Genomic DNA, 25,400 nt, shown 5'->3' with positions numbered 1-25,400 from the left:
CCAGTACTACTACAGAGCAAATAGGTCTCAACATAGGTGACATTGACACTCTGATCACTATGATCGAACTAGACCAGGACGATGATGGATCTGATCCTACCATCAGCACCACACAAACACTAGCTGAACATGACATCAGGACTGATACCGCGGCCTCCTCGGGCTTTAGACCCAAATCTACATTCCTGCCCAGCTCACCCCACGACTGCACTGATACATTCCAGGATTGTATCGGCAGAGCATTCTACAAATTTAGATATCAAACAAACAGGAGGGGACACAATGGTGACAACAATCTTACATTAGAACAAAGACAAATACTCAGATCTCTGTCTGAGGATGACAGCATTGTCATCCGTCCAGCGGACAAGGGTGGCAATGTTGTCATCATGGACAGGGATCTATACATAGCTGAGGCACACAGACAACTAGATGATACCAAGTTTTATGTGCCCATCAGCATGGATGATTACAATACCAGTATCACTACCATCTGGGATTTGCTCTTGGTGTGGAGAGACAAGGGTGTTCTCGAATGGGAGGAATTTTGTTATCTTAAGAAGGATCATCCAGTACTCCCTGTCCTTTACCTCCTACCAAAGGTACATAAGGACCCCTGCAACCCCCCAGGGTGACCGATTGTTTCATCACGGGGGAGTGTAGCAGAACACATTTCCAAATATGTGGATCATTTTCTTAGGGACCATGTCAGCACACTTCGGAGCTACATCAGGGAAACCAAGGAATTTCTCAAAAGAATAAAGAACATAGAGTGGGGGGATGACCATTGGTTCATCACCTTTGATGTACACTGTCTTTACACTATCATAGACCACCAGCAATGACTTGAGGCATGCGCACATTATCTCAATACCAGACCCTTGAGATTCCGTGAACATAGCCGGATGATCATGGACATGATAGATTATTGTCTCAAAAACAATATCTTCATGTTCAATGGTACCCTATACCGACAAACAACCGGGGCCGCCATGGGATCTTGCTTTGCTCCCAGATTTGCTAATTTGTTCATGGGAAGCTGGGAGGAAGACATTTTCTCTGACCCCAATTTCCAGAATTACCTCATTCATGTATCGATGTGGCTACGCTACATCGATGACTTGTTCATCATCTAGGTAGGTCCCCAACAGGAGGCTCAATCGTTCATTGACAAACTCAATGTTAACGAACGGAACATCAAGCTGAGTGGCAACATAAGTGACAAGAAAACTGAATACTTAGATGTCAGCTTAGAGATAAAGCATAATCAAGTCCATACAGCCTTTTACAGGAAGTCAACAGCAGGCAACAGTGTTCTCCATGCCCTCAGCAGCCATCCAGAGGCTCTCAAATGGAGCATCCCCTAAGGGGAGCTGCTGCTAAGATAAATTGCAACACTGAGGAGGCATACCAACTAGAAAGGGACACCATGGTTGAACGATTCAGGGAGAGGGGTTACCCTAACTGGGTGCTCAAGAAAGCCAAGGAGAGGGCTGAGGCTATGGACAGATCTCTGACCATTGCTGACACACCCGGTTCAGGCACCATTAGTGATGGAGAAAACATCAGGATGATTATGACTTTCAGTTCAGACTCCAGTGACATCAAACTGGAGCATACTTAAAACCGACAACGTCATCGGTGACACTTTACCCGATAGACCTAACATAACATACAGGAGAGGCAAAAGTGTCAAGGATCTGTTAGTACATAGCGACATCACCATCTATCCTGACAGAAACCTATAGGGTATCAGGGTTTTTTCCCCCTGCGGTCATTGTAAGGCCTGCAAAAATAGTAAATTCCGCAACCATGTTGAGCACAACGGGGTGAGATAGGGAATATCACAATTCCTTACATGCAGCTTTACTTTTGTCGTGTACACCATAGAATGCACATGCAATCTCAGGTACATTGGCTCTACCACTCTGATGGCCAAAAAATGCATTCTAGAGGACTACAGAGTAATTACCAATCAGGACCAAAAATACCCTGCAGCACGTCACTTTCAGGATAGGCATTTTTCCAGCACATCCAGTCTTTGCTTCTTCATCCTTGAACAGGTGAACAGAGAGTCCCGGGGTGGTAACAAGGTTCTCTCACTGAGAGAGAGGGAGTCCAAACACATCATCAACTTCCAAACCAAGACCCCTGGGGGACACAACCAGGACGAGGAACTAGCTATACACCTCAAATATAAGTAGTTCCCTGCATAGTTCATAACGAGAGCTAATCAAGTACCTACATGCCCTTGGAGGAACATTTCTCCTCTCTCTCTTTTTTCTCTCTTGCTTCTCTGAACTGCTAGATCTTCGCATGAGACAGGCCTATGGGCATACAACTCGTATGCTCTCTTGCACTTCTTATATTGTATATACATGCTGTTCTGTTCCTCTTTTCCTCCCTCACAGCAGTAGAACAGTAACATCTAAGTTTATTGCTTGTTATGTACCCACAATATTCCTTTTTACTTGATGTGGATACCTGTGTCCACACTCTTTTAACTTTTACTTTTTCTGTTTGTGTCTCACACAAGAGTAAAGGAAGGGGCCCACTCACCTGTAATCACCTGCACGGGATGCCTACCCTTTTTCCCTTTGGGCACTTTTTCACATAAGGGAGACTGTATCCTGTATGTATGCATTGGACCGTTTGGGGACAGGGCTATGTCTCCACAACTGACCACAGTAGGACCATGTTTCTGGATGGACTTTTTGTATTTTATGTCACCAGCCTTAGGGCACTTGCCCCTTAATCAGTGTAGTTCTGGTTTTTGATTTGTTTTGTCCTGTTTTGGTAATTACACCTCACCTACACACAAACCAATTGGTTTATACGGGACCGGGGCACTTGCCCATTAGACTTTTCTTTGTGACTGGAGTTTCTTTACCTTATTACCCAGGAGAATCTGCGATCATGGGATGAATATACCGCACGATATGCACCGTTATGCACCATTATGCACTTGTTGTTGGCCCTTCTATAGGCACTTGCCCATCAGTCAACATTTGGCATCACTGTCCACTTGGACTTGGATGTGTGTCTCTGAAGCCAAGACTGGAAATATACCGCAGCTCTCTCTCTCTGCAAGATACCCCCTTCATGCTCCCTCTCCCCACATCACTGTCGCATAGCTATCCCTTTGCAAGCCGACTGCCCACACCTTTTCCTATACCAGTCGGTCCACAACTGTTCCTCTGCGAGCCGGCCCACAGCTGTCCCTCTGCGAGCCGACGGGCCGCAGCTCTCCCTCTATGACCCAGCCAGTCGGCTCACAGATCTTCCGCTACAAGCCAGCCCGCTGGCTCGCAAGTCTCTCTCTGCGAACTACCAGTCGGCTTGCAGATCTTTGTCTGCGAGCCGTCAGGCCTGCAGTTGTACCTCTGCAAACCAATACTGGAAATATACCGCAGCTTTCCCTTTGGCAGATACTCCCTTCACCCTCCCTAACTGCACATCACCGGTCATACGTATCCTTTTGGAAGCCGACGGCCCACAGCTCTCCCTATGCGAGTCAGCCCATAGCTGTCCCTCTACGAGCTGGCCCTCAGCTATCCCTATGTGAGCTGGCATGCAGCTCTCCCTCTGCGAGCCGATGGGCTGCAGGTCTCTCTCTACGAGCCAGCCAGTCGACTCGCAGCTCTTCCTCTATGAGCCAGCCCGCCGACTTGCAACTCTCCCTCTGCGAACCACAGGTCGGCTTGCAGCTCTTTTCTGCAAGTCCTCGGGCCCGCAGTTGTACCTCTGCAAGCCAAGCCTGGAAAAATATCAAAGCTCTCTCTCTTCGAGATACCCCTTCACGCTCCCTCTCTCTACTTCACTGTCCCGCAGCTATCCGTTTGTTTGCAAGCGGACGGCTTGCACCTTTCCTTATACCAGTTGGCCTGCAGCTGTTCCTCTGCGAGCCAGCCCGCAGCTCTCCCTCTGCGAGCCGATGGGCCACAGCTCTCTCTCTACGAGCCAGCCACTCAGCTCGCAGCTCTTCCTCTACTAGCCAGCCCGTCGGCTTGCAAGTCTCTCTCTTCAACCCACCGGTCGGTTCGCAGCTCTTCATCTGCGAGCTGTCGGGCCTGCAGTTGTATCTATGCAAACCAATACTGGAAATATACCGCAGCTTTCCCTCTGCCAGATACTCCCTTCACCCTCCCTCGCTGCACATCACCGGTCATATGTATCCTTTTACAAGCCGACGGTCCGCAGCTCACTCTATGCGAGTCGGCCCGTAGCTGTCCCTCTATGAGCCGGCCCTCAGCTCTCCCTCTGTGAGCCGGCACGCAGCTCTCCCTATACGAGCCAGTCCGTGGGGGGGAACGAATCACTCCCACTATGTGCTATTTTTATACTAAATAAAGCTCTGTGTGTTTATTTTTATAAACAGTACTCTCTGGGACACAAAGTGTTGTTTGCAGTACTAAAGGACACGTATATGTAAATTAACGTAATTACAAGGTTTTCTGCTGGTGTTAAAGCTCCGTACACAACTGGGCTGGCACATCACCAAAATGGGAATGACACCTTACTTAATCTATCCCCCCTCTCCATCCCCATGTCGGTCGTTTCTGTTTCTCTCTAACAGTTGATCTGTTTTTGGTTATGTACATCCATAATGAAATGTAAGCCTGTACCATATCTTTGTTAATATGGTGCAGTGTTATGCTTGCTAAGTTGCCGATAGAAGTGTTAACCCCTTCGCTGCTAGGCCTTTTCCCCTCCTGTGCTAAGCCTTTTTTGGGCTATTTGGGGTAGTGCGCGCTTAGGCCCCTGTAACTTTTTGACCACATTAGGTATCCATGCCAAATTTGCGTCCTTTTCTTCCAACATTTTGGGGATTCTAAAGGTACCCAGGGTTTGTGGATTCTCTTACAGGGTTCCCAGAAATTAGTCAAAATACAGCAACATTTTGTTTTGTTTGTGAAAAATTGGAAAAACGGGCTGCAAATGAAAGCTTTTGGGTTTTTCTCTGCAAATAGTATCAAAAAATGGTTTGTGGGGCTGAAATCACCATTTCTCCAGCTTTTAGGGAATGACAGAATTTTGTCAGAAAACTAACATTTTTCACACAGTTTTGGCATTTTTCTGGGACATACCCTATTTTTGCTATTTTTTGTGCTTTCAACCTCCTTCCAGTTAACGGTAGAAATGGGTACAAAAACAATAATGGATCCTGGAAAGCTATACATTTTTGAAAAGTAGACAAAATTCTGAATTCAGCAAGGGGTCATTTGTGTAGATCCATCAAGGTTTCTTTATAGAAACTTACAGGTAAATATAGGAAAAATTAAAAATTTGTTGAAAAAAGCAGCATTTTGAGTCAACGTTTTCACCTGTAACTTCTTCGAGTTATGACATCTCTTTGAAAGCAATGTACCGTTACATCCGGTGGACCTTCCTGGTTGTGGGGACATATAGGACTTGTAGGTTCACCAAGAGCCCAACGAACCCATAGTAGAAAACTGAGCAGCATTTTGTAATGTTTTTTTTTTTGTTCCGGGTATATAGCAATTATTGTGGGAAAATGTATACATGGAAAAATCGGTATGAAAGTCACCTATGTATTTCTGAAATGGGAACAAATTACAGAGTTTAGAAACAGTGCATATTTGCACATTTTCGAAATTGGGAATACTCATATTTGCATGACAATTATTGGTCATTTTTCAAAATGACTTTTTTTTTACACAATGTCTTTCATTTGGAAGGGAGAAATGCATCAAAAATCAATAGGTAATAACAGTTGCTTTACAAATTTGAACTACCCTAAGTCTCCCGATAAAAATGGTACCTCACTTGTGTGGGTAGGCATAGTGCCCACGACAGGAAGTGGCTCAAAACCTAAGGTGAACGCACCACATTTTCATACTGAAAATTTACACTTTATTTGCGAAGAGTCTAGCTGTAGTTTTTGAACCCTAGCCCTGCCAGCACCTAGGGAAACCTAGCAAACCTATACATTTTTGAAAACTAGACACCCAGGGGAATCCAGGATGGGGTGACTTGACTGCCTCCCAACATGGTCTGTTACCCAGAATCCCTTGCAAACGTAAAAAATTGACAAAAAAAACACATTTTCCCCACATTTCTCTGATGGAAAGTTCTGGAATCTGCGTGGATCCACAAATTTCCACCCACCCCGCGTTCCCCAAAGTCCTACGAGAAAAATGGTACCTCACTTGTGCGGGTCAGCCTAGTGCCCGCGACAGGAAACGGTGCAAAACGCAACGTGGTTTTGCAGTGAAAAATGACCCTTTTTTTGGCAAAGTGACTAGCTGTAGATTTTGAACCCTAGCCCTGCCGGCACCTAGGGAAACCTAGCAAACCTATACATTTTTGAAAACTAGACACCCAGGGGAATCCAGGATGGGGTGACTTGACTGCCTCCTACCATGGTCTGTTACCCAGAATCCCTTGCAAACGTAAAAAATTGACAAAAAAAACAAATTTTCCCCACATTTCTGTGATGGAAAGTTCTGGAATCTGCGTGGATCCACAAATTTCCACCCACCCCGCGTTCCCCAAAGTCCTACGAGAAAAATGGTACCTCACTTGTGCGGGTCAGCCTAGTGCCCGCGACAGGAAACGGTGCAAAACGCAACGTGGTTTTGCAGTGAAAAATGACCCTTTTTTTGGCAAAGTGACTAGCTGTAGATTTTGAACCCTAGCCCTGCCGGCACCTAGGGAAACCTACCAAACCCACGCATTTCTGAAAACTAGACACCCAGGGGAATCCAGGATGGGGTGACTTGACTGCCTCCCACCATGGTCTGTTACCCAGAATCCCTTGCAAACGTCAAAAAATTGACAAAACAAACACATTTTCCCCACATTTCTGTGATGGAAAGTTCTGGAATCTGCGTGGATCCACAAATTTCCACCCACCCCGCGTTCCCCAAAGTCCTACAAGAAAAATGGTACCTCACTTGTGCGGGTAGGCCTAGTGCCCGCGACAGGAAACGGCGCAAAACGCAACGTGGTTTTGCAGTGAAAAATGACCCTTTTTTTGGCAAAGTGACTAGCTGTAGATTTTGAACCCTAGCCCTGCCGGCACCTAGGGAAACCTACCAAACCCACACATTTCTGAAAACTAGACACCCAGGGGAATCCAGGATGGGGTGACTTGACTGCCTCCCACCATGGTCTGTTACCCAGAATCCCTTGCAAACGTCAAAAAATTTACAAAAAAAACACATTTTCCCCACATTTCTGTGATGGAAAGTTCTGGAATCTGCGTGGATCCACAAATTTCCACTCACCCCGCGTTCCCCAAAATCCTACGAGAAAAATGGTACCTCACTTGTGCGGGTCGGCCTAGTGCCCGCGACAGGAAACGGCGCAAAACGCAACGTGGTTTTGCAGTGAAAAATGACCCTTTTTTTGGCAAAGTGACTAGCTGTAGATTTTGAACCCTAGCCCTGCCGGCACCTAGGGAAACCTACCAAACCCATGCATTTCTGAAAACTAGACACCCAGGGGAATCCAGGATGGGGTGACTTGACTGCCTCCCACCATGGTCTGTTACCCAGAATCCCTTGCAAACGTAAAAAATTGACAAAAAAAACACATTTTCCCAACATTTCTGTGATGGAAAGTTCTGGAATCTGCGTGGATCCACAAATTTCCACCCACCCCGCGTTCCCCAAAGTCCTACGAGAAAAATGGTACCTCACTTGTGTGGGTCGGCCTAGTGCCCGCGACAGGAAACGGCGCAAAACGCAACGTGGTTTTGCAGTGAAAAATGACCCTTTTTTTGGCAAAGTGACTAGCTGTAGATTTTGAACCCTAGCCCTGCCGGCACCTAGGGAAACCTAGCAAACCTATACATTTTTATAAACTAGACACCCAGGGGAATCCAGGATGGGGTGACTTGACTGCCTCCCACCATGGTCTGTTACCCAGAATCCCTTGCAAACGTAAAAAATTGACAAAAAAAACACATTTTCCCCACATTTCTGTGATGGAAAGTTCTGGAATCTGCGTGGATCCACAAATTTCCACCCACCCCGCGTTCCCCAAAGTCCTACAAGAAAAATGGTACCTCACTTGTGCGGGTCGGCCTAGTGCCCGCGACAGGAAACGGCGCAAAACGCAACGTGGTTTTGCAGTGAAAAATTACCCTTTTTTTGGCAAAGTGACTAGCTGTAGATTTTGAACCCTAGCCCTGCCGGCACCTAGAGAAACCTACCAAACCCATGCATTTCTGAAAACTAGACACCCAGGGGAATCCAGGATGGGGTGACTTGACTGCCTCCCACCATGGTCTGTTACCCAGAATCCCTTGCAAACGTAAAAAATTGACAAAAAAAACACATTTTCCCCACATTTCTGTGATGGAAAGTTCTGGAATCTGCGTGGATCCACAAATTTCCACCCACCCCGCGTTCCCCAAAGTCCTACGAGAAAAATGGTACCTCACTTGTGCGGGTCGGCCTAGTACCCGCGACAGGAAACGGCGCAAAACGCAACGTGGTTTTGCAGTGAAAAATGACCCTTTTTTTGGCAAAGTGACTAGCTGTAGATTTTGAACCCTAGCCCTGCCGGCACCTAGGGAAACCTAGCAAACCTATACATTTTTGAAAACTAGACACCCAGGGGAATCCAGGATGGGGTGACTTGACTGCCTCCCACCATGGTCTGTTACCCAGAATCCCTTGCAAACGTAAAAAATTGACAAAAAAAACACATTTTCCCCACATTTCTGTGATGGAAAGTTCTGGAATCTGCGTGGATCCACAAATTTCCACCCTCCCCGCGTTCCCCAAAGTCCTACGAGAAAAATGGTACCTCACTTGTGCGGGTCGGCCTAGTGCCCGCGACAGGAAACGGCGCAAAACGCAACGTGGTTTTGCAGTGAAAAATGACCCTTTTTTTGGCAAAGTGACTAGCTGTAGATTTTGAACCCTAGCCCTGCCGGCACCTAGGGAAACCTAGCAAACCTATACATTTTTGAAAACTAGACACCCAGGGGAATCCAGGATGGGGTGACTTGACTGCCTCCCACCATGGTCTGTTACCCTGAATCCCTTGCAAACGTAAAAAATTGACAAAAAAAACACATTTTCCCCACATTTCTGTGATGGAAAGTTCTGGAATCTGCGTGGATCCACAAATTTCCACTCACCCCGCGTTCCCCAAAATCCTACGAGAAAAATGGTACCTCACTTGTGCGGGTCGGCCTAGTGCCCGCGACAGGAAACGGCGCAAAACGCAACGTGGTTTTGCAGTGAAAAATGACCCTTTTTTTGGCAAAGTGACTAGCTGTAGATTTTGAACCCTAGCCCTGCCGGCACCTAGGGAAACCTACCAAACCCATGCATTTCTGAAAACTAGACACCCAGGGGAATCCAGGATGGGGTGACTTGACTGCCTCCCACCATGGTCTGTTACCCAGAATCCCTTGCAAACGTAAAAAATTGACAAAAAAAACACATTTTCCCAACATTTCTGTGATGGAAAGTTCTGGAATCTGCGTGGATCCACAAATTTCCACCCACCCCGCGTTCCCCAAAGTCCTACGAGAAAAATGGTACCTCACTTGTGCGGGTCGGCCTAGTGCCCGCGACAGGAAACGGCGCAAAACGCAACGTGGTTTTGCAGTGAAAAATGACCCTTTTTTTGGCAAAGTGACTAGCTGTAGATTTTGAACCCTAGCCCTGCCGGCACCTAGGGAAACCTAGCAAACCTATACATTTTTGAAAACTAGACACCCAGGGGAATCCAGGATGGGGTGACTTGACTGCCTCCCACCATGGTCTGTTACCCAGAATCCCTTGCAAACGTAAAAAATTGACAAAAAAAACACATTTTCCCCACATTTCTGTGATGGAAAGTTCTGGAATCTGCGTGGATCCACAAATTTCCACCCACCCCGCGTTCCCCAAAGTCCTACAAGAAAAATGGTACCTCACTTGTGCGGGTCGGCCTAGTGCCCGCGACAGGAAACGGCGCAAAACGCAACGTGGTTTTGCAGTGAAAAATTACCCTTTTTTTGGCAAAGTGACTAGCTGTAGATTTTGAACCCTAGCCCTGCCGGCACCTAGAGAAACCTACCAAACCCATGCATTTCTGAAAACTAGACACCCAGGGGAATCCAGGATGGGGTGACTTGACTGCCTCCCACCATGGTCTGTTACCCAGAATCCCTTGCAAACGTAAAAAATTGACAAAAAAAACACATTTTCCCCACATTTCTGTGATGGAAAGTTCTGGAATCTGCGTGGATCCACAAATTTACACCCACCCCGCGTTCCCCAAAGTCCTACGAGAAAAATGGTACCTCACTTGTGCGGGTCGGCCTAGTACCCGCGACAGGAAACGGCGCAAAACGCAACATGGTTTTGCAGTGAAAAATGACCCTTTTTTTGGCAAAGTGACTAGCTGTAGATTTTGAACCCTAGCCCTGCCGGCACCTAGGGAAACCTAGCAAACCTATACATTTTTGAAAACTAGACACCCAGGGGAATCCAGGATGGGGTGACTTGACTGCCTCCCACCATGGTCTGTTACCCAGAATCCCTTGCAAACGTAAAAAATTGACAAAAAAAACACATTTTCCCCACATTTCTGTGATGGAAAGTTCTGGAATCTGCGTGGATCCACAAATTTCCACCCTCCCCGCGTTCCCCAAAGTCCTACGAGAAAAATGGTACCTCACTTGTGCGGGTCGGCCTAGTGCCCGCGACAGGAAACGGCGCAAAACGCAACGTGGTTTTGCAGTGAAAAATGACCCTTTTTTTGGCAAAGTGACTAGCTGTAGATTTTGAACCCTAGCCCTGCCGGCACCTAGGGAAACCTAGCAAACCTATACATTTTTGAAAACTAGACACCCAGGGGAATCCAGGATGGGGTGACTTGACTGCCTCCCACCATGGTCTGTTACCCTGAATCCCTTGCAAACGTAAAAAATTGACAAAAAAAACACATTTTCCCCACATTTCTGTGATGGAAAGTTCTGGAATCTGCGTGGATCCACAAATTTCCACGCACCCCGCGTTCCCCAAAGTCCTACGAGAAAAATGGTACCTCACTTGTGCGGGTTGGCCTAGTGCCCGTGACAGGAAACGGCGCAAAACGCAATGTGGTTTTGCAGTGAAAAATGACCCTTTTTTTGGCAAAGTGACTAGCTGTAGATTTTGAACCCTAAAGTAGTGGCATCACCGGGCTCACACAAATTTACCACCACCCAGCGTTCCCCCAGGTCTCCCGGTAAAAATGGTGCCTCACTTGTGTGGGAGGCCCAAGTACCCGCGGCAGGCAAGGGCCCAAAACGTAGTGAGGCGACATCAACATTGCCTATCCCAAATGTCGCCTCACTACGTTTTGGGCCCTTGCCTGCCGCGGGTACTTGGGCCTCCCACACAAGTGAGGCACCATTTTTACCGGGAGACCTGGGGGAACGCTGGGTGGTGGTAAATTTGTGTGAGCCCGGTGATGCCACTACTTTCCCACCCCAAAATGTGTGAAAAAAGTGATTTTTTGAGCAAAAATTGAGGTTTGCAGGTGATTCTGGGTAAGGAAACGATGGGGGATCCACGCAAGCCATACCTCCCTGGAAGCCGCCGGGTGTCTAGTTTTCAGAAATGCGTGGGTTTGGAAGGTTTCCCTAGATGGCCGCCGAGCACCGGGCCAAAAACCAAAGTGACCCCCCTTGCAAAACCAGGTGGTTTAGCGATAGGCCATTTTGATGTCGCCTCACTACGTTTTGGGCCCTTGCCTGCCGCGGGTACTTGGGCCTCCCACACAAGTGAGGCACCATTTTTACCGGGAGACCTGGGGGAACGCTGGGTGGTGGTAAATTTGTGTGAGCCCGGTGATGCCACTACTTTCCCACCCCAAAATGTGTGAAAAAAGTGATTTTTTGAGCAAAAATTGAGGTTTGCAGGGGATTCTGGGTAAGGAAACGTTGGGGGATCCACGCAAGCCATACCTCCCTGGAAGCCGCCGGGTGTCTAGTTTTTAGAAATGCGTGGGTTCGGTAGGTTTCCCTAGATGGCCGCCGAGCACCGGGCCAAAAACCAAAGTGACCCCCCTTGCAAAACCAGGTGGTTTTGCGATAGGCCATTTTGATGTCGCCTCACTACATTTTGGGCCCTTGCCTGCCGCGGGTACTTGGGCCTCCCACACAAGTGAGGCACCATTTTTACCGGGAGACCTGGGGGAACGCTGGGTGGTGGTAAATTTGTGTGAGCCCGGTGATGCCACTACTTTCCCACCCCAAAATGTGTGAAAAAAGTGATTTTTTGAGCAAAAATTGAGGTTTGCATGGGATTCTGGGTAAGGAAACGTTGGGGGATCCATGCAAGCCATACCTCCCTGGAAGCCGCCGGGTGTCTAGTTTTCAGAAATGTGTGGGTTTGGTAGGTTTCCCTAGATGGCCGCCGAGCACCGGGTAAAAAACCAAAGTAACCCCCCTTGCAAAACCAGATTAACTATTGTTACTACAGCGTGAGAATTTTGGAATAATACTGCAAAGAAAATGTGGCAGACAGTTTGAGGTTTACAGGACAATGGGGATAAAAAATATTTTTCAATTCACTAGAGAGACATCACCATGAACTCCCAAGGGTTTTTGACAATATCTACAGTTGGTGGGTTATTCTTGCATGGAAAGTGTACCTTGGCAGAGAAACTAAAGACAAAGATTCCTGCACAACCATCTATTCCTCAAACACACACACATACTGGTTGGATTTGGCACGAGGGCGAGTCATGGTTCAGTGTATTAAATTTTATTAACAAGAGATTTCACAAAAATGAAATGCACTGTCAATAATTAAATTCACAAAAAACCAAACCAATGACTCGCAGCTCGTGAGCTGTAAAGCCACGTCAAGGCACCAACCACTTTACAGGCCATTCACACACCTTTCATACGTGATACAAACAAGACCATTCGCACCACCAGGTACAAAAGCAACACAGTACAAAAATCACCAAAAAGGGACAAGGTACACCCTGCTTCAGAAAGACAAATATTACTGCACAGCCATCTAATCCGCAAGCACATACACATACTGGTTGGATTTGGCACGAGGGTGAGTGATGGTTCAGTAGATAAAATTGTATTAGCAAGTGATTTCACAAAACATGAAATGCACTGGTAATAATTGAAAGGGCGAGAAACTGAACCATTGACTCACAGCTCGTGAGCTGTAAAGCCACGACAAGGCACCAACCTCTTTACAGGCCATTCATACACCTTTCATACGTGTGAGACATACAAAACCATTCACACCGCCAGCCGCGGGCTCATCACATAACAAAACTCACACCAGCACACAGCGCCATTCAAGGGCCCATCACTTTCACACGCCCACAATCCAGACACAGCAACTACACAGGCTGATGGATTGCGTGGAGTGGCACTCAGCTAGCAGTGTGTGTAGTGACCAGCAGAAAGTCACTACTCACACACAGCCAGCCGAGCACCAGTCCACACACACCGCAAGCCAAACGCCAGTCCACGCACACCGCTAGCCAAGCGCCAGTCCAGGCACACCGCCAGCCAATCGCCAGTCCAGGCACACCGGCAGCCAATCGCCAATCCACCTACACCGCCAGCCAAGCTCCAGTCCACGGACACCACCAGCCAAGCACCAGTCCGCACACACCACCAGTCCACGCACACCGCCAGCCAAGTACCAGTCCACGCACACCGCCAGCCAAGCACCATTCCACGCACACCGCCAGCCAAGCTCCAGTCCACGGACACCACCAGCCAAGCACCAGTCCGCACACACCACCAGTCCACGCACACCGCCAGCCAAGTACCAGTCCACGCACACCGCCAGCCAAGCACCAGTCCACGCACACCACCAGCCAAGCTCCAGTCCACGGACACCACCAGCCAAACACCAGTCCGCACACACCACCAGTCCACGCACACCGCCAGCCAAGTACCAGTCCACGCACACCGCCAGCCAAGCACCATTCCACGCACACCGCCAGCCAAGCACCATTCCACGCACACCGCCAGCCAAGCACCATTCCACGCACACCACCAGCCACGCACCAGTCCACGCACACTGCCAGTCCATGCACACCGCCAGTCCACGCGCACCGCCAGCCAAGCACCATTCCACGCACACCACCAACCAAGTGCCAGACCACACACGCCAACAGCCAAGCGCAAGCCTACACACACCGCCATCACATTTAGGATTTTTGTAGAAAAAAATAAAAACACAAACAAATTGCAAATAGATACAAATCTTCTAACAGAAAATCAGCAACTAAATACATTGCACTAACACCAACCTTGAAACAGAATCATATTTTCCAAAGAATACAGACCAGCCAGTTCACTTTACCACTCATGAATGTTCTCAAAAGTTTTTTCGCGTGTGGTACGCTCTGAAACAAGCAGGGAGACACAGTGCAGGATGAGAGGGACAATCGGGGCAGTACATACGACTCTCCTTCCGCAAACCTCTTCGCCAACAGACTCTACATCTCCTACTGGGAAAATCTTTTGCGGGTGTGGGAGGAATGTGATCTGGAAAGTGGCGTTCTTTCAATCTAGCAACATCCTCCACCACTCCAACTCTAGGAACACTTGCCTGTTCCACTACAACTAGGCTGCCTATTACAGACTCCTGAAACTTAGCAAAAGTCATCTTTGACTCAGGGCAAGAATCCTGGAACACAAAAAAAGCATTAAACATTGCCAAGTGGAAAAGATGGATAGCCAACTTCTTGTACCAAATGTAAGCCTTACGAAGAGCAGTGTAAGGTTCCAACCTCTGATCTACTCTGTCAACACCACCCATGTGCCTATTATAGTCTAAAATGCACACAGGTTTGCGCGCTTCAGCGACCTGACCCCAAACAGTCACAGGTGCAGTGCTTTCATCATGGATGGAAGTCAGCATGTAGACATCTCTCCTGTCTGTAAACTTCACAGCAAGAAGCTCCTGGCAACGCAACACATTGCACTGTCCCCGCACAAGCTTTTGACAAACAAGTTCTTTCGGGAAACCTTTACGGTTAGAGCGGATTGTGCCACAAGCAACAGTGTCCACTTTGGCCAATTCCCTGAACAACCGCACACCAGTGTAGAAGTTATCTACATATAAATGGTGGCCTTTGTTAAAAATTCCTCTACCAAGTTCCCAAACAATTTTCTCAGTCACTCCAAAAGTGGACGGACAACCAGGGAGGTTAAACCTAGATTCCTTACCGGTGTACACCCTGAAATTAGAGACATATCCAGTCCTACTGTCACACAGCATATACAGCTTTATTCCATAGCGTGCCCTCTTACTAGGAATGTATTGCCTAAAAACCAAGCGGCCCTTGAACAACACCAAAGACTCATCCACTGAAATTTCTCTACCAGGGGCATAAATCTCAGAAAATCGATCAACAAAGTGATCAAGGACAGGCCTAATCTTAAAAAGACGGTCACAATCAGGGTGATCTCGTGGCAACGCTAAACCATTATCAACAAAATGCATCATCCGAAGCAGAAGCAAATACCTGTCACGAGTCATGACTGCCGGAAAAATAGACGTTGCCATCAAGGGACTGCTAGACCAATATGAAGACATTGAGGGCTTCCTTAGCAAGCCCATCAAAAAAGTTAAACCCAAGAACTTCTTCATCTCTTCAACATTTGTGGGAGTCCACCGGGTAGCTCTAGAGTGTGGCTTAAGACTGGCACTGTTGTCCCTCAAAAACTGTTCGGCATACAAATTAGTCTGCTCAACAATCTCTGCCAAAAACACATCGTCCATAAACAACTGAAAAAAATTTACCGGCAAAAAGTTTTCAGTATTCACTCTAGACCCTGGAACACCAGTAAACTCTGGCAATGCCGGCTGCACCATGCCAGGGGCAACCCAGAGGTCATCACTTTCAACGGGAAGCCTTGCAGCCCCAGCCTGCAGCCCAGATGCCTCTTGCCGCACTACACCAACGGGAAGCCTTGCAGCCGCAGGCTGCAGCCCAGAAGCCTCTTGCCGCACTACACCAACGGGAAGCCTTGCAGCCGCAGGCTGCAGCCCAGAAGCCTCTTGCCGCACTACACCAACGGGAAGCCTTGCAGCCGCAGGCTGCAGCCCAGATGCCTCTTGCCGCACTATCGGCACATCAGTCTCCTCCTCTAACACAGGCACTTCATCCGCACTAAGAGTATCTTCATCATCCGATGACCCCATACGGAGAGAAAACTCACTGCCAGAATCGTCTCCTGCCTCCTCTCCCTCAGATGCAGAGTCAGTCTCTGAACCATGGTCAGAGGAAGACTCAAACAGCAAACCAACAACCTGCTGAGCAGTAATCCTGCGGCTAGCCATTATACTTACTAAGATAGAAGACTGCACAAACAAGTCAACAACAACCAACAATGTGCAAACCAAGTAAGTAAAGAAATGTGTACCTTTATCACAAAGATCAATGTACTCAAAAACAATACAATCCAATTACAAGAGACAGCTGCACTCACCAGAAACAAACTCTGCAGTGACACAGCAAAAACCAACGATATCAAACTAGAAAGAAGAAAAAAAAACAAATTACTCACAAGACAACAAAATACACATCGAGCACCAATGCAAAAAGTTTTTGACACTCAAAAACCAAACATACTGCTATTATTACACCATTTGCAAAAAAAAAAACAGGCAGAGAAATCAAACACATTCACATTGTACAAAAATAAGTCTCTTACCAAACTACACAAACAGCAGAACCACCAGTCACAAAACGGCAACGTGAAAAGAAGAAAAGCCTTCACCTAGAACAAAAAAGCAAACAAAAAAAAAACATTACAATTGGAATTCACAAAAAATATAACAATAAACATTATAACATGCTATGTCACTACCCAAATGGTCAATCGGGTTGTGTGCCAGAAAACAAATTGCACCCTGGAAGCGAGGGGTCACTTCTATTTTTATTTGAACTAATTCCCTGGTGTCTAGTGGGCTTTTCTGCCCCCCCTGGGAGCAGAAACGGCGAAAAAATAAAACCGATCTGCCCCCAGAGGGGGCAGAAAAGTCTCCAAAAAAATTAGGGGCCCAAGGAAGCGACCCTTGCCCAAGGGGTCGCTTCCTACAACAAAAAGTAGATCCCTGGTGTCTAGTGGGCTTTTCTGCCCCCCCTGGGAGCAGAAACGGCAAAAAAATAACACCGATCTGCCCCCAGAGGGGGCAGAAAAGTCTTCAAAAAATTTAGGGGCCCAAGGAAGCGACCCCTGCCCAAGGGGTCGCTTCCTACAATAATAATAAGATCCCTGGTGTCTAGTGGGCTTTTCTGCCCCCCCCTGGGAGCAGAAACGGCAAAATAATGACACCGATCTGCCCCCAGAGGGGGCAGAAAAGTCTTCCAAAAATTTGTGGGCCCAAGGAAGCGACCCTTGCCCAAGGGGTCGCTTCCTACAATAATAATAAGATCCCTGGTGTCTAGTGGGCTTTTCTGCCCCCCCTGGGAGCAGAAACGGCAAAACAAATGACACCGATCTGCCCCCAGAGGGGGCAGAAAAGTCTTCCAACAATTTAGGGGCCCAAGGAAGCGACCCTTGCCCAAGGGGTCGCTTCCTACATAAATACTGATATCCCTGGTGTCTAGTGGGCTTTTCTGCCCCCACTGGGAGCAGAAACGGCGAAAAAAAAACACCGATCTGCCCCCAGAGGGGGCAGAAAAGTCTTCTAATGATATATGGCCCCAGGAAGCGGCCCTTACCCGAGGGGTCGCTTCCAAAATAAAAAAAACACACATCCCTGGTGTCTAGTGGGGCATCCCTGCTCCACGATCGCGACGCTGTGCGCGATCGTGGAGCAGGAATGCCCTGTATTGAGACATCAGGGGAGAGGAAATACTCTTTCCTCTCCCCCGATGCCTCAATACACTCTGAAAGGCCCCCGCCGCCCCACCGGAGCAAACAAGACTCACCTTGCCTCTGTGGACGCCTGGAAGCAAATGGCTTCCAGGCGTCCGAGCACTTCCTGATGACGCCGGCGTGCGCTGTGCGCGCTGACGTCACCAGGAAGCGTGGGGGGGCTCGGGGGTGGCAGCGGAAACTCTTCCGCTGCCATCCCCGTCTGTGGGGGCACGATCGATGCCCCAGGGGGGGAGCGCCAGCGCTTCCCCCAGGGGCTGTCCTCATGACGGAGCGGTTCCGTCATGTGCACAGCCCAACTGATGCTCATGACGGAACCGCTCCGTCATGAGCATCCAAGGGGTTAAGGTAATAATGGTAACGTTTACATGTGACATTTAGTTGAGAATATCAGTCTAATTATACAGATAACAGTTTTTCAAAATAGTGTCTACAAAGTTATCTATAGTGGGTTGCAGAGGAAGTGCTCTTGGACGGTGGGGTGCGTTGGACGGTGGATTGGGGCGGGGTGGAGGGGAAAAGTAGGATGTAGTAGATTCACATATAAAATGGAAAGGTGAATCTAAATAATTAAAAAATGATGCTGTATGTCCGGTGACACTACCTGCCACCCTACTGTTCCCTTATTCCGCTCCACTGCCATACAGCATTCCCTCTGCAAGCCGCCAGTGGAACTTATCTAATTGTATGTGATTATTTTAACATATTGAACAGATATAACAAACAATTGAAACTTTTTTTTCTTTCTCAGAAAATTTGTTTGTTTGGATTCAAAATTTAAAATGCCAAGAAGAACTGAAAAAAAAGAAAAGACATAAAAGCCATCTACAGTCAAAAATGCGGATTACAAGCAAAAAAACGTTCTTCTGGTAAAAACACTAGACCATTTTTTTTTAAAGTATTACGAACATTTAATGTAAATAACACAACACAAAGGAAAAAGAAAACATTTTCAAGTAAGGAGAAGCAGACTTCGACTTCAAAATGCAAGAAAATGAATCATGATAAGGAAAGAGTATTTGTTACCCATAGACAAAAACAATTTCAAGACTTTTTCGAAATAGAGTAATTCAGAATTAAAAAAAAAGGATGCAGGAAATATAAAAAGAAAGTGCTGCAATTGAAACAGAAACAGCATATTGAAAGCTTAGTGGATACTGCTTTTAAGTTAAAACAAAAAATATTCATTTTAATTTTGAAGAGGATGAAACTGTTGGATAAAACAATGAAGATTCTGAAAGACAAAAGTAAAAAAAAAAGACTTGTGAACTGAAGCAACTTTTGTAAAGTCTTTAGTGGAGAATGGAAACATACATCTAATAGTGAACCTTTTTTTAATGAAGAGATTTACTGCCAAGAAAATAGTTTACCATTTGCAGTTGATACTAGAGGTCGTTGCTACGAAGTTCAGAATGGTTGTTCTGTTCCAAAAGAGGAAATGGTTGGTATCAGTGCAGACCAGTTAATAGCTGAAGAAGTGCATGTGAAACGCACACAAGCTCCTGTGTATAAGTGGGGTTGTAGCAGTATTTGTAGTATTAGATAGGAATCTATTAATATAATGTGAAATTTGTTACAAGACTATACAATGAAAAGTGTTAAACAGAACAGAAGATTAGGTTGTTACAAGGACTAGATCCATGTAATGTAAGAAATTATAATGAGAAATATGGTAATTCTCTGGCTTGTCTTTCACGAAAAGTGTGTAAAAGTGTTTTTCATCACTTGAGGATGTTAGCAGTACATCATTCAGAAATGCGGAAGTTTGTAAGGAAACTACTATGTAAAAAGTCCTGCATTATGTTTAAATGAACTGAATACAGCTCTTTTGCACGGTTCTTTACCAGATGTACAATAAAAGTGTGATGACATTGAGTTCCGATATTTTGGTTCAGAAGAGCAGTGCATAGAAAGTGAAAGTTGGACAATTACCAGTGCTCAAGGAGATGGGAACGTGATTAGGATTGATCAGTTTGAAGAAGAAATTGGAAAGTTTAACATAGTGTGCTCTGAAATTCCAAACTATGTTTGTGTTTGTTGTCGACGTACTAATTATAAAATTCAAATTAGAAATGTTGATTTGTATTTGAAACCTGAAAATAAAAATAATGATAAGGAATTTGCAACGTACTTGTTAGTGGAAGGTCAATTTGAGTTAGGCAATGATCAATGTATTTGTAAATATTGTTATAACAAATTAGAAGAGAACAAAATGCCCGCCACAGCAGTACATAATAAGTTAGAATTAGTACCTATTCAGGAGGAACTAGCAGATTTGAATACATATGAGCCAGCTCTAACACAATCTGTTCATCCATTTCAAACTATAATTCGAATGGAACCTAAAACAGGTAAACTGACACCAAAAGACTTACAAAGAGGGCTGAAAGGAAGAGTGGTGTACTTACCTTTGGATTTTAAGAAAAATATTGAAATTGTTGGTAGAGACAAAGAGGAAAATGAAGCAGTAGTCATTCTAGTAAATGGAGTACCAACAAAGAGTCGGAGAATATGGCAAGAATTTGTGGATGTTAATAAACTTCAAAAGGCTAAGTTATATCTTGTGGAGAACAATATTTATTATAAAGGTGTAAATATGGAAGAACAGGTAATACGTTTGGAAGATGAATCTGAAATTCCAAGTGGTCAAATAGAGAAACTGGACAAGTCAAGAAGTGAAGAGATTTATGAACATTACACAATATGTCCTCTACATTCAAAAGAAGCAATAGGAAATGGCATTGAGTTATTTCAAATGAAAAAAGCAAAGGGAACTCCATTGAGTGTATGGGAGAAAAGCTTTGAAGCTCGTTGTTTTCCACAGCTGTTTCCTACTGCAGAAGGTGGACGATATGATGACTGACCTGTACGGATTCCAGCTTCTGAATATCGCTCAACAAGATTATTCTCTGAAGATCCTAGATTTCGACAGTGTATTCCATATATATTTCACCTTTTGTTTGAAAGTGATCTGTCTTCTCCGTCCTATGCAGTGAATCACATACTTAAAACTGGAGTTCATCAATCACTTTTTTCAGAGAAAGAATTTGTCGAGAAAGATCAACAAACAGATGAAAATTTAGAAGCCCAGTTAATTACTTTGATGGCATGTCAGCGAGGAACAAATGAGTATTGGTTTCGTCGTCATGGAGAACTGAAGTGTATGTTACGGAACTTAGGTACACCAACGTGGTTTGTGACAGAGTATGCATGGGAAGATTTCCTTGAATTTCTACGAGAAGGAAATTCCAATATAAAGAATGTTGAAATGAAGACACCTGGAGAACTATGTTTTTTGAATCCTGTAAATGTGTGCAGATATTTTAATCATAGGTTTCAAGCTATGAGGTATTTCATCTGCAATAAAAAAAATCCACCTCTTGGAAAAGTTACCGATTTCTTTTGGAGAACGGAGTACAAAGCGAGAGGTGCTCCTCATATATATGCTATTGTGGATCAAGGATGCACCTAAATGTGGAAATGATTCAGATGAAATAGTATTGTATTTCATTGAACAGTATGTGATATGTGAGATTCCAAGAGAAGGAGGAGATAGAAGCTTGAGACAGCAAGTTTTACGTTTCAAATACAAGTCTAAAGGACAATTTTATACCAAGTGTCGGTTTGGATTTCCACGTCCAGTTATTTCTAAAGGACGAGTAAATTCTTTTTTTTCTTCTGTAAGGCACACAATAACTCGCAAATCTCCAAAGAATACCTACAACTTGAAAAGAAAAGAACTGTCAAAGTATTAATGACTACAATCCGGTTATTTTAAAAATGTGGAATGCAAACATGGACATCCCGTATGTTGCAGACAACTCAATTGCTGTTGCATGCTATGTAACATCATATATAACGAAATCAGAAAAAACCGAGATGAAACAATTGTGGGAAGAAATTCCACAAGAGAAGAGCCTTAGCAAAAAAATGTACAGCTTTACTTTTGGATCCTATGAATGTTCAGACCGCTTGTCCTCTTCAAGTTTATATTCAAAATCACGAGGGATCATTTGGGTAAGTTTAGGTCTTGAATGCTCACGAAAAAGAGTGTTGAAATCATTAGAAGAAATTGAATACTAAGCAGCAAATGAACCAGGCAGTACAGAAATTCTTAAAACTAATATGTTGGATACATACTATCCAAAAAGGAGTCGACATCTGGAACAGCTATGTCTGTATAAAGTACTTCATCATTACAGCTGCAAAAGAAATATTAAACAGAATTTAAAAGAAGGAAAACATGCAGTAATTGGATGTCATGGATGTTTAGTAAAACACACAAAAGGTAACCTTATCAACCACAAGAAACTCAGTTGTGAAACTCCAGATAAGCGAGAATTTTACTATTTAGCTCCTCTCCAACTGTTCAAACCATGGCGTAGCGATAGTGATTTACTTGGAGATTTCGACTGCTACGAAGATTATTTTAATGCATATAAAGATAGCATTGCATGTTCAATTTTCCCTACATATTTAAAAATGTTGAATGATGAAGTTGAACAGGAAAAGACTATTACAGCTGAAGTTGCTAATGAAAGTTCCCAAGATAGTCAAAATTCTGGTACATGTAGTCAAGATCCACTTGGACAACCAATAGTGGAAAATGAAGCAGCGATTGCTATGCATGAAGTCGAAATTGCAATGCAACAAGTACAAGAGGAGAATATTACATTAGAAAAGTTAGAAGAATAAGTAAATATTGAACAGAAAGAAATATTTGTACAAGCGAGAGAACAGATAGAACATGGTTTGTTACATAAAAAAAGAATGTGTATGTTCACCATTTAAACCTATTCTGATGTATATCAGTGGTCAAGCTGGAATGGTTAAAAGTTTTTTAATTAAAGTTTTGACACGTTATCTTACAAAAACTACTTGTTCACATTTATCTTGTGTGGTAACAGCTCCAACTGGATTAGCTGCGCACAATGTTAAAGGAATTACTTTGCATAGATTACTGATGTTACCAGTTGAGCATGATAATAAATTAGAATAGCAGAAGTTGGCTGGAGAAGCTTCTTATGAAGTGTCAAGAGTGCTGAAAAAGATGAAACTTTTAATTATTGATGAGGTGAGCATGATCTCAAACTTAATGCTTGCTTTCGTGCATTTAAGAATGTGACAAGTATTAAAAACACATTATGACGTTCTCTTTGGAGGAAAACTTTTAATTGTATTTGGAGATCTGCTACATCTAACTCCTGTAAAAGGAGAACCAGTATTTAAAACTCTTCTACATGAAGACACGAGGGAATCTTTGGGAAGTATTGGAAATGTGAATCTCTGGTTAAATTTTGAATATAAAGAACTCACTCAGAATATGCAACAAGCAAGTGATGAAGATTATGGAAATATTCTGAAAGATGTAAGAATTGGTGTTCTAAGCAAACATGGTAAACAAGATTTACAGTCGCCTACTAAAGAACTTGTTTACAACTGAGAACACACCAGCAGCAGTACCGTACAAGAATATTGCAGAAAAAAAATCTATAGTTTGCTTAATGTATGATTGTATTTAACTGATTTTGATGAAAACAAGGTTAGTGCTGATGTAAATTGTGTAAGAGAATATAATCGTTTAAGAAGACTTTATGCACCAACTTTAGGTGAATATCCTATTTATGAAAAACGTGTTGTGTGTTCAAAACGGAAACATGTTGATGAATCAAGTGGGGTTGAAAAGCAGAAAAAATTCAGGAGAAAAGAAAAGATGCAAAGAAACAGAAAATACAAACAAGTGATGATGTTGTGGAATACCAATTAGAAAATGCTTCTGGTGTCAACTGCTATGGTAATGTTGTTCTAAACGTTATATTTTATCTAGAAGATCTTTATGGTAAAATTATGGAAAGTCAGGAAAAAAGATCATGTTCTGCACTTTATACTTTGGGGCAGATTTATGTTGCACTTGCGCCACTTTTGCGCCGCCGTTGCGTCACTTTTGTGACGCAGCAGTGGCGCAAATCCTGCGCCATGGTGCGGGGTATTTACAACGTGACGCATCTGGGAGATGCGTCACGTTGTAAAGCCCTGCGCCACATGTAGGCGTTCCAGGGCAGGTGGGGGCGTTCCGGCACAGGAACGCCTCCTAAAAGTGGCTGAGTGAAATCTACAAGATTTCACTCAGTCACTTTTAGGCCCATGCTGCGTCAAAACCCTGCGCCTGCTTGAAGCAGGCGTAAGGATTGATGCAGCATTGTACAGATAGGGCCCCCCAGAACATTGCTGGAGCTGCGTCGCGCTTGCGACGCAACTCCAGCAATGCGCCACTTTTACGGCACAGATGCGTCACGCATCTGTGCCGTTTTTGCCCCATGGTGCGCCGCATGATAAATGCGGCGCATCCATGGTGGCGCAGCTGTGGCGCATAATAATTGGCGCATCCCTGCTGATATGCAGGGATGCGCCAGTTAACATAAATCTGCCCCTAAATTTGAACAATTGAGAACTGACAGAAGTAAGATCCATACTGCTTCTGGTATTCGCTTGGATACATGTACTGGATCTTTAATGTTCAGGCCTAATATACAACAAGATGCACAAGAGTTTCTGATGGTTATGCTTGGAGTATTAGAAGATGAAGGAATCCAGATTGAGAGTTCATTTGGACTTAGTTACAAATGGGATCACAAATGTGAGCAGTGTTCATTACCTTCAAACACTATAGTTGACAAAGAACAATTTCTATATTTAACAATAGCTGACTGCAAATCTGTACCTTTTCCGAAATTAGTAAAAGAAGAAAATCATGATATGAAATGTTCTCATTGTCAATCAGAAATGTTATCTACATTATGACTACAAAGATATGGAAAATATCTAATGTTAATGCTACAACGCTGTAGAACAAATGGAAGAAAAGTGGAAATGAAAATAATAAATGTTGTTGCTACTCAAGTAACTATTTCTGGAAGAACTTTTGCAACACTGGCTATTGTTTTCCATGCTGGAGCTACTACCACATGTGGACATTATACTGTATATTTAAAATGTAATAATGGTTGGAGCCACTGCAATGATACACACTTAGAAATAAAACTGAGATTGCCTTATGAATTACCCAACTCATACTTGATATTTCTTAAGCAAAAATGTTTGATACATTATTCGGCCTAGAGGGAAAATGAGAAGATGCTTTAAGGAATTCATACTGGATGATTTAAAAAAAAAATATCAACACATTATTTGCCTTGGGGAAAAATGTGAACGGAAACTACAGAGTAAAGGTAAGATTTAAAAATTGGAAATAGTATTGAATGTGTTATTTGTGTTGATTTCGTTTTGTGGTTGCAAGAATTAGTCATTTGTTAACAATCTAGTTGATTGTTTTTTTTTCCCAGCTGTTTATGATGATACTACACTGACATCACTGTGAATAGTGAAGTTAAGTAGAATCTTAAAACAGCAGAAAAAGGGACAGAAAAATGTTTTCAAAATGTTAAATTATGTCGTATTATTTGATAAGTAACACTAATTTCTGAAATATATTACTTTACACAACAGTTTTGCAGTTTGTTTCTTTTCTGTAGTGGAAAGGTTAGAAAAACAGTACTAATGACAAATA

The sequence above is a fragment of the Triturus cristatus genome, chromosome 7, assembly GCF_964204655.1.
Source record: "Triturus cristatus chromosome 7, aTriCri1.1, whole genome shotgun sequence".
In the NCBI taxonomy this organism is placed as follows: Eukaryota; Metazoa; Chordata; class Amphibia; order Caudata; family Salamandridae; genus Triturus; species Triturus cristatus.
The sequence above is the reverse complement of the archived record's forward strand: the minus strand, read 5'-3'. Positions refer to the sequence as shown.